At 42.7% G+C, this 15,105-nt stretch overlaps 10 non-coding genes and 5 pseudogenes across 10 annotated transcripts; all 15 read left to right on the plus strand.

The window, feature by feature from the left end:
- The first annotated feature begins 338 nt into the window (after nucleotides 1-338).
- LOC142507453 (5S ribosomal RNA) lies at nucleotides 339-457 on the plus strand. Its single transcript, XR_012805712.1, has one exon. It is a non-coding gene; the product is annotated as a 5S ribosomal RNA (ribosomal RNA).
- A 640-nt stretch (nucleotides 458-1,097) lies between these two features.
- LOC142512834 (5S ribosomal RNA) lies at nucleotides 1,098-1,215 on the plus strand (annotated as a pseudogene).
- Nucleotides 1,216-1,886: 671 nt separating this feature from the next.
- LOC142509304 (5S ribosomal RNA) lies at nucleotides 1,887-2,005 on the plus strand. The gene has a single exon (XR_012807485.1). It is a non-coding gene; the product is annotated as a 5S ribosomal RNA (ribosomal RNA).
- A 2,299-nt stretch (nucleotides 2,006-4,304) lies between these two features.
- LOC142516343 (5S ribosomal RNA) lies at nucleotides 4,305-4,423 on the plus strand. Its single transcript, XR_012812143.1, has one exon. It is a non-coding gene; the product is annotated as a 5S ribosomal RNA (ribosomal RNA).
- A 682-nt stretch (nucleotides 4,424-5,105) lies between these two features.
- LOC142512289 (5S ribosomal RNA) lies at nucleotides 5,106-5,223 on the plus strand (annotated as a pseudogene).
- Nucleotides 5,224-5,903: 680 nt separating this feature from the next.
- LOC142507468 (5S ribosomal RNA) lies at nucleotides 5,904-6,026 on the plus strand. The gene has a single exon (XR_012805727.1). It is a non-coding gene; the product is annotated as a 5S ribosomal RNA (ribosomal RNA).
- A 683-nt stretch (nucleotides 6,027-6,709) lies between these two features.
- LOC142510609 (5S ribosomal RNA) lies at nucleotides 6,710-6,828 on the plus strand (annotated as a pseudogene).
- A 678-nt stretch (nucleotides 6,829-7,506) lies between these two features.
- LOC142515143 (5S ribosomal RNA) lies at nucleotides 7,507-7,626 on the plus strand. The gene has a single exon (XR_012811001.1). It is a non-coding gene; the product is annotated as a 5S ribosomal RNA (ribosomal RNA).
- Nucleotides 7,627-9,008: 1,382 nt separating this feature from the next.
- Nucleotides 9,009-9,127, plus strand: LOC142512075 (5S ribosomal RNA; annotated as a pseudogene).
- A 680-nt stretch (nucleotides 9,128-9,807) lies between these two features.
- On the plus strand, nucleotides 9,808-9,927 carry LOC142509641 (5S ribosomal RNA). The gene has a single exon (XR_012807806.1). It is a non-coding gene; the product is annotated as a 5S ribosomal RNA (ribosomal RNA).
- A 681-nt stretch (nucleotides 9,928-10,608) lies between these two features.
- Nucleotides 10,609-10,728, plus strand: LOC142508699 (5S ribosomal RNA). Its single transcript, XR_012806903.1, has one exon. It is a non-coding gene; the product is annotated as a 5S ribosomal RNA (ribosomal RNA).
- Nucleotides 10,729-11,409: 681 nt separating this feature from the next.
- Nucleotides 11,410-11,528, plus strand: LOC142507642 (5S ribosomal RNA). Its single transcript, XR_012805893.1, has one exon. It is a non-coding gene; the product is annotated as a 5S ribosomal RNA (ribosomal RNA).
- A 682-nt stretch (nucleotides 11,529-12,210) lies between these two features.
- On the plus strand, nucleotides 12,211-12,330 carry LOC142506836 (5S ribosomal RNA). Its single transcript, XR_012805112.1, has one exon. It is a non-coding gene; the product is annotated as a 5S ribosomal RNA (ribosomal RNA).
- Nucleotides 12,331-13,724: 1,394 nt separating this feature from the next.
- Nucleotides 13,725-13,843, plus strand: LOC142508728 (5S ribosomal RNA). Its single transcript, XR_012806932.1, has one exon. It is a non-coding gene; the product is annotated as a 5S ribosomal RNA (ribosomal RNA).
- A 775-nt stretch (nucleotides 13,844-14,618) lies between these two features.
- On the plus strand, nucleotides 14,619-14,737 carry LOC142511831 (5S ribosomal RNA; annotated as a pseudogene).
- Nucleotides 14,738-15,105: the final 368 nt, after the last annotated feature.

Genomic DNA, 15,105 nt, shown 5'->3' on the forward strand with positions numbered 1-15,105 from the left:
GTATTCGCTATTTTCTTCTTCTTATTTTTTTTATTTTCTGGGAACATTTAGCGATTTTTGTTGTCGTGAGCCGGTTCTCTGTGGAAAGGTATGACGCAGATTACTCCGGAGACGGTTAACTCATTAAAAACAATTATTTCGACTGTTTTATCCATAATTTACGTAAATTGTCGCGACACGAGGACTTCCCAGGGAGGTCACCCATCCTAGCTCCGTCATCGCGCCATAACGATTAACTTCATGGTTCTGATTGGACGAGGGCAATGTGGCGTGGTGTCCATCGCCGCCTGCTCCACACGTACTCGAGGGATATAAGAATAAACATCCCACTCAATGTCGGGTGCGATCATACCAGCACTAATGCACCGGATCCCATCAGAACTTCGGAGTTAATCATGCTTGGGCGAGAGCAATACTAGCATGGGTGACCCCCTGGGAAGTCCTCGTGTTGCACCCCTTTTCATGTTTTTCTATTTTTGATTACTTGTTGAAAGACGATTTTCGGCTCAAATCATCTAAATCTCGATCGGGACCAAATAAGACATGTGAAATCAACGTAACTCGGGCACTGCCAGATTTCGACAAAATTGTAGCCTAATTTGATTGAAAACGGTCTTAGCCGAATTCCTTCTCTAAGACCCTCTAATTTGCGATTTTTCGCTTCTGTTAAGCTTCCGTTTCCTCGATAAATCAGCTCAGGAAGTCCGAAATTCGATTCTGGTTCCATTTTATCGTATCCCATGAATAATAATAGCTTTACATTCGCTATTTTCTTCATCTTAATTTTTTTCTATTTTCTGGGAACATTTAGCGATTTTTGTTGTCGTGAGCCGTTGCTGTGCGGAAGGGTATGACGCAGATTACTCCGGAGACGGTTATCTCATTAAAAACAATTATTTCGACTGTTTTAGCCATAATTTACGTAAACGGTCGCGACACGAGGACTTTCAAGGGAGGTCACCCATCCTAGCTTTGCCATCGCGCTAGAACGCTTAACTTCATTGTTCTGATTGGGCGAAACATGTGCCGCGTGTTGTCCATCGCCGCCCGCTCCACACGTACTCGAGGGATATAAGAATAAAAATCCATTCAATTTCGGGTGAGATCATATTAGCACTAATGCACCAAATCCCATCAGAACTCCGAAGTTAAGTGTGCTTGGGCGAGAGCAGCACTTGAATGGTTGACCCCTTGGGAAGTCCTCGTTTGAACCCCTTTTCGTGTTTTTCTTTTTTTGATTACTTGTTGACAGACGATTTTCGGCTCAAATCATCTGAATCTCGATCCGGACCAGAGAAGACATGTGAAATCAACGTAGCTCGGGCACTGCCGGATTTGGACAAAATTGTAGGCTAATTTGATTGTAAACGGGCAAACGAACGAGACTCATTACTCCGCAATGAGCTGGCGAGATTTTAGCCGAATTTCTTCTCTAAGACCCTCTAATTAGCGATTTTCCGCTTCTGTTAAGCTTCCGTTTCCTCGAGAAATCCGCTTAGGAAGTCCGAAATTCAATTCCGGTTCCATTTTATCGTATCTCAGGCATAATAATAGCTTTACATTCGCTATTTTTTATTCTTATTTTTTTTCTATTTTTTGGGAACATTTAGTGATTTTTGTTGTCGTGAGCCGGTTCTGTAAAGAAGGGTATGACGCAGATTACTCCGGAGACGGTTAACTCATTAATAACAATTATTTCGACTGTTTTATCCATAATTTACGTAAACGAGGAATTCCCAGGGAGGTCACCCATCCTAGATCCGACATCTCGCCATAACGATTAACTTCATGGTTCTGATTGGGCGAGAGCAGTGCCGCATGTTGTCCATCGCCGCCCGCTCCACACGTACTCGAGGGATATAAGAATAAACATCCCACTCAATGTCGGGTGCGATCTTACGAGCACTAATGCACCGGATCCCATCAGAACTACAGAGTTAAGCGTACTTGGGCGAGAGCAGTACTAGGATGGGTGACCCCCTGGGAAGTCCTCGTGTTGCACCCCTTTTCGTGTTTTTCTATTTTTGATTACTTGTTGAAAGACGATTTTCAGCTCAAATCATCTAAATCTCGATCGGGTCCAAATAAGACATGGGAAATCAACGTAACTCGGGCACTGCTAGATTTGGACAAACTTATAGCCTAATTTGATTGTAAACGGTCTTAGCCGAATTCCTTCTCTAAGACCCTCGAATTTGCGATTTTCCGCTTCTGTTAAGCTTTCGTTTCCTCGATAAATCCGCTTAGGTAGTCCGAAATTCGATTCTGGTTCCATTTTATCGTATCCCAGGCATAATACTAGCTTTACATTCGTTATTTTCTTCTTCTTATTTTTTTTCTATTTTATGGGAACATTTAGCGATTTTTGTTGTCGTGAACCGGTGCTGATAGGATCGATTAGGGGGGATAATCATTGAGCTACAATAGCTCGGTTCTTGAAATATTGAACACCGATGAATTAAATCGAGTTTCGTTAAAAACCAAGAGGAAGATACTCGAAATAATCCTTCGTAAAAACCGATTAAATATTTTGTAAACCATTTAAAATATATGCAAGTTGAATGAGTAAAAATATTCAGTTGAAGTATTTTATCAAACATTTGGTATACAATATTTTGATATTTGAAGAACACATAAAATGCTTCAACAATGCATCTTTAAAAACAGTGAAAATGATAAGCAAATGCAATAAAAAAATAGACACGAATTTGTTTATGGATATTCGGATATTTCAAACACTCCTACGTCATCCCTTTTTCCTCTTGGGAAGGATCCACTAGAAGACTTTGATTTATACAACTACTTGTACAAACCCATTCTGGAAGGGCAGCACCCAACTAGAACTCCTAGCACTCAAGATTGTAGACAGCACCTCACAATCAGCATATTCTTTAATGTCTCATATGCAAAGACTACATACACAAGTTTATTGTCTTTGTGCAAGACTCACTCAACTAATCTTTGAAGTTCAACTCTCTTGTATATGTGTGAGTGATTGTGTGTGAGGAATTTATCATTTACAGTGTACATCTCAAATGTATCCTCACACAAGGGCTTGTGCTCTCAACAAGCTGATTTTTTCATGCTAACTGCCCATGCTTTGAATCCCCTTCAAAAGCTGTTGTTTGATCTTCAATATGTTGTATTTATAGGCTCCAACACTGATATATACGTTAGACACAAGAATATGACCGTTGGAAAGTTTCTGTACTGTTTCTGGAATTGCAACAGTAAAATTCGTCTTGCTGGACATTTTCCCGACTGGTCAACTGGTCAACTCAACTGGTCAATCAGTTCAACTGGTTCAGTTGGTCTGATTCAGTTGGTCTGGTTCAGTTGGACTGGTTCAACTGGTCTTCAGCTGGTCTGGTACAGTTTCAGCTGGTTCAGTTCAGCTGGTCTGGTTCAACTGGTTTTCAGCTGGTCTGGTTCAGTTTCAGTTGGTCAGCAGCTGGTTCAGTTCAGTTGGTTGGTCAGCTGGTCAGCAGTTGGTTCAGTTTCAGCTGGTGTGCTGAAATCAGCCTAGCTGATTTCAGTTTGTGCTGAACCAGTAACTTTATCCTCATTTATCAGCATCTTAAGCTTTGATTGAGACTTTGACTTCTGAAGATGATTTGTAGATCATTGTTTTATCTTTCCAACGCATACTGAATCGCTTCATTTCAATAACCGAGCTGAGAGATATGACAAAAATACCGCAGCTGCTCAAACTCAACTGATTGCTGTTTTCGTGTGATCATTTCGGTAATTGAGCGATCAGTTAGACCATCATAACATCCGATTTTGCCAAACTGACGTGAAATACGATTTGTTCCGAATTGAGTTTTCTAATCAGTCCAGTTTGCGGATTGTCATTTGGATAATCCAGTTGAGAGATATCATCAAAATACCAAAGCTCGCCAGAAATTCAGTTTGTGCAAAATTCAGTTTCAGCTTGCTTCTTGTGTTTGGAATTTCACACTTGAGGAAATATGATAGAAACACAATAACAAGTTTTGTTAACATCAAAATCAAGATTGCGAACTTGAAAAGTTCCAACAGGTGCTGTGCGAAAGGGTATGACGCAGAATACTCCGGAGACTGTTAACTTATTAAAAACAATTATTTCAACTGTTTTAGCCATAATTTACGTAAACGGTCGCCACGAGGACTTCCCAGGGAGGTCACCCATCCTAGCTCTACCATCGTGCCAGAACGCTTAACTTCATGGTTCTGATTGGACGAGAGCAGTGCCGCGTGTTGTCTATCGCCGCCTGCTCCACACATACTCGAGGAATATAAGAATAAACATCCCACTCAATGTCGGGTGTGATCATACCAGCACTAATGCACCGGATCCCATCAGAACTCCGAAGTTAAGCGTGCTTGGGCGACAGCAGTACTAGGATGGGTGACCCCCTGGGAAGTCCTCGTGTTGGACCCCTTTTCGTGTTTTTCTATTTTTGATTATTTGTTGACAGACGATTTTCGGCTCAAATCATCTGAATCTCGATCGGGACCAGATAAGAAATGCAAAATCAATGTAGCTCGGGCACTGCCGGATTTGGACAAAATTGTAGTCTAATTTGATTGTAAACGGGCAAACGAACGAGATTGATCAATCCGCAATGAGATGGCGAGATTTTAGCCGAATTCCTTCCCTAAGACCATCTAATTTGCGATTTTCCGCTTCTGTTAATCTTCCGTTTCCTCGAAAAATCCCCTTAGTAAGTCCGAAATTCGATTCCAGTTTCATTTTATTGTATCAAGGCATAATAATAGCTTTACATTCGCTATTTTCTTATTCTTATTTTTTTTCACTTTTCAGGGAACATTTAGCGATTTTTGTTGTCGTGAGCTGGTTCTGTGCGGTAGGGTATGACGCAGATTACTCCGGAGACGGTTAACTCATTAAAAACAATTATTTCGACTGTTTTAGCCATAATTTACGGAAACAGTCGCGACACGAGGACTTTCCAGGGATGTCACCCATCCTAGCTCTGCCATCGTGCCAGAACGCTTAACTTCATTGTTCTGATTGGGCGAGAGCAGTGCCGCGTGTTGTCCATCGCCGCACGCTCCACACGTACTCGAGGGATATAATAATAAACATCCCACTCAATGTCGGGTGCGATCATACCAGCACTAATGCACCGAATCCCATCAGAACTTCGAAGTTAAGCATGCTTGGGTGGGAGCAGTACTTGGATGAGTTACACGCTGGAAAGTCCTCGTTTGCACCCCTTTTCGTGTTTTTCTATTTTTGATTACTTGTTGACAGACGATTTTCGGCTCAAATCATCTGACTCTCGATCAGGATAAGAGAAGAAATGTGAAATCAACGTAGCTCGGGCACTGCCGGATTTGGACAAAATTGTAGGCTAATTTGATTGTAAACGGGCAAACGAACGAGACTCATTCTCCCAATGAGCTGGCGAGATTTTAGCCGAATTCCTTCTCTAAGACCCTCTAATTTGCGATTTTTCGCTTCTGTTAAGCTTTCGTTTCTTAGATAAATCCGCTTAGGAAGTATGAAATTCGATTCCGGTTCCATTTTATCGTATCACATGCATAATAATAGCTTTTCATTCGCTATTTTTTTCATCTTATTTTTTTTAATTTTCTGTGAACATTTAGCGATTTTTGTTGTCGTGAGCCGGTGCTGTGCGGAAGGGTATGACGCATATTACTCCGGAGACGGTTAACTCATTAAAAACAATTATTTCAACTATTTTAGCCATAATTTACGTAAACGGTCGCTACACGAGGACTTCCCAGGGAGGTCACCCATCCTAGCTTTGCCATCCCGTCAGAACGCTTAACTTCATGGTTTTGATTGGGCGAGAGCAGTGCCGCGTGTTGTCCATCGCCGCCCGCTCCACACGTACTCGAGGGTAATAAGAATAAACATCCCACTAAATGTTGGGTGCGATCATACCAGCACTAATGCACCGGATCCCATCAGAACTTCGAAGTTAAGCGTGCTTGGGCTAGAGCAGTACTAGGATGGGTGACCGACCCTTTGGGAAGTCCTTGTGTTGCACCCATTTTCGTGTTTTTATATTTTTAATTACTTGTTGAAAGACGATTTTCGACTCAAATCATCTGAATCTCGAACGAGACCAAATAAGACATGTGAAATCAACGTAATTCGGGCACTGTCGGATTTGGACAAAATTGTAGCCTAATTTGATTGTAAACGGGCAAACGAACGAGACTCAGTAATACGCAATGAGCTGACAAGATTTTAGCCGAATTCCTTCTCTAAGACCCTCTAATTTACGATTTTCCGCTTCTCTTAAGCTTCCGTTTCCTCGAAAAATCCGCTTAGTAAGTACGAAATTCGATTCCGGTTTCATTTTATCGTATCACAGTCATAATAATAGCTTTACATTCGCTATTTTCTTATTCTTATTTTTTTTTCAATTTTCTGGAAACATTTAGCGATTTTTGTTGTCATGAGCCGGTTCTGTGCGGAAGGGTATGACGCAGATTACTCCGGAGACGGTTAACTCATTAAAAACAATTATTTCAACTGTTTTATCCATATTTACATAAACGGTCGCGACACGAGGACTTCCAAGGAAGGTCAACCATCCTAGCTCGGCAATCGCGCCAAAACGCTTAACTTCATGGTTAGGATTGGACGAGTGCAGTGCCGCGTGTTGTCCATCGCCGCTTGCTCCACACGTACTCGAAGGATATAAGAATAAACATCCTACTCAATTTTGGTTGCGATCATACCAGCACTAATGCACCGTATCCCATCAAAACTCCGAAGTTAATCGTGCTTGGGCAAGAGCAGTACTAGGATGGGTGACTCCCTGGGAAGTTCTCGTGTTGCACCATTTTTCGTGTTTTTCTATTTTTGATTACTTGTTGACAGACTTTCGGCTCAAATCATCTGAATCTCGATCAGGACCAGAGAAGACATGTCAAAATCATCGTAGCTCGGGCACTGCTGGATTTGGACAAAATTGTAGGCTAATTTGAGTGTAAACGGGCAAACGAACGAGACTCATTACTCCGCAATGAGCTGGCGAGATTTTAGCCGAATTTCTTCTCTAAGACCCTCTAATGCGATTTTCCGCTTCTGTTAAGCTTCCGTTTCCTCGAGAAATCCGCTTAGGAAGTCCGAAATTCGATTCCGGTTCCATTTTATCGTATCCCAAGCATAATACTAGCCTTACATTCGCTATTTTCTTCTTCTTTTTTTTTTCTATTTTCTGGGAACATTTAGCGATTTTTGTTATCGTGAGCCGGTTCTGTGAGGAAGGGTATGACGCAGATTACTCTGGAGACGGTTAACTCATTAAAAACAATTATTTCGACTGTTTTATCCATAATTTACGTAAACGGTCGCGACACGAGGTCTTCCCAGGGAGGTCACCCATCCTAGCTCTGCCATCGCGCCATAACGATTAACTTCATGGTTCTGATTGGGCGAGAGCAGTGCCAACTGTTGTCCATCGCCCCCCGCTCCACACGTACTCGAGGGATATAAGAATAAACATCCCACTCAATGTCGGGTGCGATCATACCAGCACTAATGCACTGGATCCCATCAGTACTCCGAAGTTAAGCGTGCTTGGGCGAGAGGCAGTACTAGGATGGGTGACCCCCTGGGAAGTCCTCGTGTTGCACCCCTTTCCGTGTTTTTCTATTTTTGATTACTTGTTGAAAGACGATTTTCTGCTCAAATCTTCTGAATCTTTATCGAGACCAAATAAGACGTGCAATCAACGTAACTCGGGCACTGTTGGATTTGAACAAGACAAAATCGTAGCCTAATTTGGTTGTAAACGGTCTTAGCCGAATTTCTTCTCCAAGACCCTCTAATTTGCGATTTTCCGCTTCTGTTAAGCTTCCGTTTCCTCGAGAAATCTGCTTAGGAAGTCCGAATATCTATTCCGGTTCCATTTTATCGTATCTCAGGCATAATAATAGCTTTACATTCGCTTTATTCTTCTTATTTTTTTCTATTTTCTGGGAACATTTAGCGATTTTTGTTCTCGTGAGCCAGTGCTGTGCAGAAGGGTATGACGCAGATTACTCAAGAGACGGTTAACTCATTAAAAACAATTATTTCGACTGTTTTAGCCATAATAAACGTAAACGGTCGCGACACGAGGACTTCCCAGGGAGGTCACCCATCTTAGCTCTGCCATCGCGCCAGAACGCTTAACTTCATGGTTCTGATTGGACGAGAGCAGTGCCGCGTGTTGTCCATCGCCGCCCGCTCCACACGTACTCGAGGGATATAAGAATAAACTACCAACTTAATGTCGGTTGCGATCATACTAGCACTAATGCACCGGTTACCCCCTGGGAAGTCCTCGTGTTGCATCCTTTTTCGTGTTTTTTTATTTTTTATTACTTATTGACATACGATTTTCGGCTCAAATCATCTGAATCTCAATCGGTACCAGATAGGACGTGAAATCAACGTAGCTCGGGCACTGCCGGATTTGGACAAAATTGTAGGCTTATTTGATTGCAAATGGGCAAACGAACGAGACACATTAATCCGCAATGAGCTGGCGAGATTTTAGCCGAATTTCTTCTCTAAGACCCTCTAATTTGCGATTTTCCGCTTCTGTTAAGCTTCCGTTTCCTCGAGAAATCCGCTTAGGAAGTCCGAAATTCGATCCCGGTTCCATTTTATCATATACCAAGCATAATACTAGCCTTACATTCGCTATTTTCTTCTTCTTTTTTTTTCTATTTTCTGGGAACATTTAGCGATTTTTGTTATCGTGAGCCGGTTCTGTGCGGAAAGGTATGACGCAGATTACTCTTGAGACGGTTAACTCATTAAAAACAATTATTTCGACTGTTTTATCCATAATTTACGTAAACGGTCGCGACACGAGGACTTCCCAGGGAGGTCACCCATCCTAGCTCTGCCATCGCGCCATAACGATTAACTTCATGGTTCTAATTGGGCGAGAGCAGTGCCAAGTGTTGTCCATCGCCCTCCGCTCCACACGTACTCGAGGGATATAAGAATAAACATCCCACTCAATGTCGGGTGCGATCATACCAGCACTAATGCACTGGATCCCATCAGAACTCCGAAGTTAAGCGTTCTTGGACGAGAGCAGTACTAGGATGTGTGACCCCCTAAAAAGTTGTCGTGTTACATCACTTTTCGTGTTTTTATATTTTTGATTACTTGTTGACAGACGATTTTCGGCTCAAATCATCTGAATCTCGATCGGGACCAGATAAGACGTGAAATCAACGTAGCTCATGAACTGCCGGATTTGGACAAAATTGTAGGCTAATTTGATTGTAAACGGGCAAACGAACGAGACACATTACTCCGTAACGAGGTGGTGAGATTTTAGCCAAATTCCTTCTCTAAGACCCTCGAATTTGCGATTTTCCGCTTCTATTAAGCTTCCGTTTCCTCGAGAAATCCGCTTAGAAAGTCCAAAATTCGATTCCGGTTCCATTTTATCTTATCCCAGGCATAATAATAGCTTTACATTAGCTATTTTCTTCTTCTTATTTTTTTCTATTTTCTGGGAACATTTAGCTATTTTTGTTGTCGTGAGCCGGTGCTGTGCGGAAGGGTATGACGCAGATTACTCCGGAGACGGTTAACTCATTAAAAACAATTATTTCGACTGTTTTAACCATAATTTTCGTAAACGGTCGCGACACGAGGACTTCCCAAGGAGGTCACCCATCCTAGCTCTGCCATCGCGCCAGAACGCTTAACTTCATGGTTCTGATTGGGCGAGAGCAGTGCCGCGTGTTGTCCATTTCCGCCCGCTCCACACGTACTCGAGGGATATAAGAATAAACATCAAACTCAATGTCGGGTGCGATCATACCTGCACTAACGCACCGGAACCCATCAGAACTCCGAAGTTAAGCGTGCTTGGGAGAGAGCAGTAATAGGATGGGTGAACCCCTTGGGAAGTCCTCGTGTTGCATCCCTTTTCGAGTTTTTATATTTTTTATTACTTGTAGAAAAACAATTTTCGGCTCAAATCATCTGAATCTCGATCGGGACCAGATAAGACGTGAAATCAACGTACCTCGGGCACTGCCGGATTTGGACAAAATTGTAGCCTAATTTGATTGTAAACTGGCAAACGAACGAGACTCATTAATCTGCAATGAGCGGGAGAGATTTTAGCCGAATTCCTTCTCTAAGACCCTCTAATTTGCGATTTTCCGCTTCTGTTAAGCTTCTGTTTCCTCGAGAAATCCGCTTAGGAAGTCCGAAATTGAGTTTCGGTTTCATTTTATCGTATCCCAGGCATAATAATTGCTTTACATTCGCTATTTTCTTATTCTTATTTTTTTTCTATTTTCTGGAAACATTTAACGATTTTTGTTGTTGTGAGCCGGTTCTGTGCGGAATGGTATGACGCAGATTACTCCGGAGACAGTTAACACATTAAAAACAATTATTTCGATTGTTTTAGCCATAATTTACGTAAACGGTCACGACACAAGGACTTTCCTGGGAGGTCACCCATCCAAGCTCTTCCATCGCGTCAGAACGCTTAACTTCATTGTTCTGATTGGGCGAGAGCTGTGCCGCGTGTTGTCCATCGCCGCCCGCTCCACACGTACTAGAGGGATATAAGAAATAACATCCCACTCAAAGTCGGGTGCGATCATACCAGCAATAATACACCGGATCCCATCAGAACTCCGAAGTTATGCCGTGCTTGGGCGAGAGCAGTACTTGGATGGGTGATTCCCTGGGAAGTCCTCGTGTTGCACCCCTTTTCGTGTTTTCTATTTTTGATTGCTTGTTGACAGAAGATTTTTGGCTCAAATTATCCAACTCTCGATCAGGACCAGAGAAGACATGTGAAATCAACGTAGCTCGGGCACTGCCGGATTTGGACAAAATTGTAGGCTTATTTGATTGCAAATGGGCAAACGAACGAGACACATTAATCCGCAATGAGCTGGCGAGATTTTAGCCGAATTCCGTCTCTAAGACCCTCTAATTTGCGATTTTCCGTTTCTGTTAAGCTTCCGTTTCCTCGAAAAATCCGCTTAGTAAGGCCGAAATTCGATTCCGGTTTCATTTTATCGTATCCCAGACATAATAATAGCTTTACATTCGCTATTTTCTTATTCTTATTTTTTTCTATTTTCTGGTAACATTTAGCGATTTTTGTTGTCGTGAGCCGTTTCTGTACGGAAGAGTATGACGCAGATTACTCCGGAAACGGTTAACTCATTAAAAACAATTATTTCAACTGTTTTAGCCATTATTTACGTAAACGGTCGCGACACGAGGACTTTCCAGGGAGGTCACCCATCCAAGCTCTGCCATCGCGCCAGAACGCTTAACTTCATTGTTCTGATTGGGCGAGAAAAGTGCCGCGTGTTGTCCATCGCCGCCCGCTCCACACGTACTCGAGGGATATAAGAATAAACATCCCACTCAATTTCGGGTGCGATCATACCAGCATTTATACACCGGATCCCATAAGAACTCCGAAGTTAAGCGTGCATGGGCGAGAGCAGTACTTTGATGGATGACCCCCTGGGAAGTAATCGTGTTGCATCCCTTTTCGTGTTTTTCAATTTTTGATTACTTGTTGACAGACGATTTTCGGCACAAATCATCTGACTCTCGATAAGGACTAGAGAAGACATGTGAAATAACCGCAGCTCAAGCACTGCCGGATTTGGACAAAATTGTAGGCTAATTTGATTGTAAACGGGCAAACGAACGAGACTCATTACTCCGCAATGAGCTGGCGAGATTTTAGCCGAATTCCTTCTCTAAGACCCTCTAATTTGCGATTTTTCGCTTCTGTTAAGCTTCCGTTTCCTCGAGAAATCCACTTAGGAAGTCTGAAATTCAATTCCAGTTCCATTTTATCGTATCTCAGGCATAATAATAGCTTTACATTCCCTATTTACTTCTTCTTATTTTTTTCTATTTTCTGGGAACATTTAGCGATTTTTGTTGTCGTGAGTCCGTGCTATGCGGAAGGGTATGACGCAGATTACACCGGAGACGGTTAACTCATTAAAAACAATTATTTCGACTGTTTTAGCCATAATTTACGTAAACGGTCGCGACACGAGGTCTTCCCAGGGAGGTCACCCATCCTAGCTTTGCCATCGCGCCATAACGATTAACTTCATGGTTCTGATTGGGCGAGAGCAGTGCAGCGTGTTGTCCATCGCCGCCCGCTCCACACGTACTCGAGGGATATAAGAATAAACATCCCACTCAATGTCTGGTGCGATCATACAAGCACTAAAGCACCGGATCCCATCAGAACTCCGAAGTTAAGCGTGCTTGAGCGAGAGGCAGTACTAGGATGGGTGACCCCCTGGGAAGTCCTCGTGTTGCACCCCTTTCCGTGTTTTTCTATTTTTGATTACTTGTTGAAAGACGATTTTCTGCTCAAATCTTCTGAATCTTGATCGAGACCAAATAAGACGTGCAATCAACGTAACTCGGGCACTGTTGGATTTGGACAAGACAAAATCGTAGCCTAATTTGATTGTAAACGGTCTTAGCCGAATTTCTTCTCTAAGACCCTCTAATTTGCGATTTTCCGCTTTTGTTAAGCTTCCGTTTCCTTGAGAAATCTGCTTAGGAAGTCCGAATATCTATTCAGGTTTTATTTTATCGTATCTCAGGCATAATAATAGCTTTACATTCGCTTTCTTCTTCTTATTTTTTTCTATTTTCTGGGAACATTTAGCGATTTTTGTTCTCGTGAGCCGGTGCTGTGCAGAAGGGTATGACGCAGATTACTACAGAGACGGTTAACTCATTAAAAACAATTATTTCGACTGTTTTAGCCATAATAAACGTAAACGGTCGCGACACGAGGACTTCCCAGGGAGGTCACCCATCTTAGCTCTGCCATCCACGCCAGAACGCTTACTTCATGGTTGTGATTTGACGAAAGCAGTGCCGCGTGTTGTCCATCGCCGCCCGCGTTATCCACACGTACTCGAGGGATATAAGAACTAAAATACCAACTCAATGTCGGTTGCGATCATGACTAGCACTAATGCACCGGTTTACCCCCCTGGGAAGTCCTCGGGTTGCAAATCCTTTTTCGTGTTTTTTTTATTTTGATTACTTATTGACATACGATTTTCGGCTCAAATCATCTGAATCTCGATCGGTACCAGATAGGACGTGAAATCAACGTAGCTCGGGGGCGCTGCCGATTTGAACAAAATTGTAGCCTAATTTGATTGTAAACGGGCAAAACGAACAAAACCTCATTAATCCGCAATAGGCTGGAGAGATTTTAGCCGAATTCCTTCTCTAAGACCTCTAATTTGGCAATTTTCCGCTTCTGTTAAGCTTTTCGTTCCTCGAGAAATCCGCTTAGGAAGTCCGAAAATTCGATTCCGGTCCATTTTTATCGTATCCAAGGCATAATATAGCTTTACATTCGCTATTTTCTTCTTCTTATTTTTTTTTCTATTTACTAGGAACATTTAGCGATTTTGTTGTCGTGAGCCGTTTTCTGTGCGGAAGCGTATTACGTAGATACTCAGGAGACGGTTAACTCATTAAAAACAATTATTTCGACTGTTTAATCCATAATTTACGTAAACGTCGCGACACGAGGACCTTCCCAGGGAGGTCCCCATCCTAGCTCCACCATCGCGCCAAAACGCATAACTTCATGGTTCTGATTGGGCGAGAGCAGTGCCGCGTGTTGTCCATCGCCGCCTGCTCCACACGTACTCTAGGATATAAGAATAAACATCCACTAAATGTCGGGTGCGATCATACCAGCAATAATGCACCGGATTCCACCAGAACTCCGAAGTTAAGCGTGCTTGGGAGAGAGCAGTACTAGGATGGGTGACCCCCTAGGAAGTCCTCGTGTTGTACCCCTTTTCGTGTTTTTCTATTTTGGATTACTTGTTGACAGACGATTTTCGGCTCAAATCCTCCGAATCTCGACCGGGACCAGATAAGACGTGAAATCAACGTAGCTCGAGCACTGCCGTATTTGGACAAAATTGTAGCCTAATTTGATTGTAAACGGGCAAACGAACGAGACTCATTCTTCGCAATGAGCTGCGAGATTTTTGCCGAATTCCTTCTCTAAAACCCTCTAATTTGCGATTTTCCGATTCTGTTAAGCTTCCGTTTTCTCGAGAAATCCGCTTAGGAAGTCCGAAATTCGCTTCCGGTTTTATTTATCGTATCCCAGACATAATAATAGCTTTACATTCCCTATTTTTTTATTCTTAATTTTTTTTTCTATTTTCATGGAACATTTAGCGATTTTTGTTGTCGTGAGCCGGTTCTGTGCATAAGGGTATGATGCAGATTACTCCGGAGACGGTTAACTCATTAAAAACAATTATTTCGACTGTTTTATCCGTAATTTACGTAAACGGTCGCGACACGAGGTCTTCCCAGGGAGGTCACCCATCCTAGCTCTGACATCGCGCCAGAACGATTAACTTTAAGATTATGATTGGGCGAGAGCAGTGCCGCGAGGCGAGGACTTCCCATGGATTTCACCCATCCTAATTCTGCCATCGCGCCAGAAAGCTTAACTTCATGGTTCTAATTGGGCGAGAGCAGTGCCGCGTGTTGTCCATCGCCGCCCGCTCCACACGTACTCGAGGGATATAAGAATAAACATCCACTCAATGTCGGTTGCGATCATACCAGCACTAATGCACCAGATCCCATCAGAACTCCGAAGTTAAGCATGCTTCAGCGAGAGCAGTTCTAGGATGAGTGACCCCCTGAGAAGTCCTCGTGTTGCGCCCCTTTTCGTGTTTTTCTATTTTTGATTACTTGTTGACAGACGATTTTTGGTTCAAATCATCTGAATATCGATCGGGATCAGATAAGACATGTGAAATCGACGTAGCTCGGCACTGCCGGATTTGGACAAAATTGTAGCCTAATTTGATTGTAATGGTAAACGAACGAGACTCATTACTTCGCAATGTGCTGGCGAGATTTTAGCCGATCTTCTTCTCTAAGACCCTCAAATTTACGATTTTCCGCTTCTGTTAAGCTTCCGTTACCTCGAGAAATCCGTTTAGGAAGTCCGAAATTCGTTTTCCGGTTCCATTTTATCTTCCCAGGCATAATAATAGCTGGCGAGCTTTTAGCTGAATTTCTTCTCTAAA

This window comes from Primulina tabacum, chromosome 10 (genome assembly GCF_025594145.1).
Source record: "Primulina tabacum isolate GXHZ01 chromosome 10, ASM2559414v2, whole genome shotgun sequence".
NCBI lineage: Eukaryota > Viridiplantae > Streptophyta > Magnoliopsida > Lamiales > Gesneriaceae > Primulina > Primulina tabacum.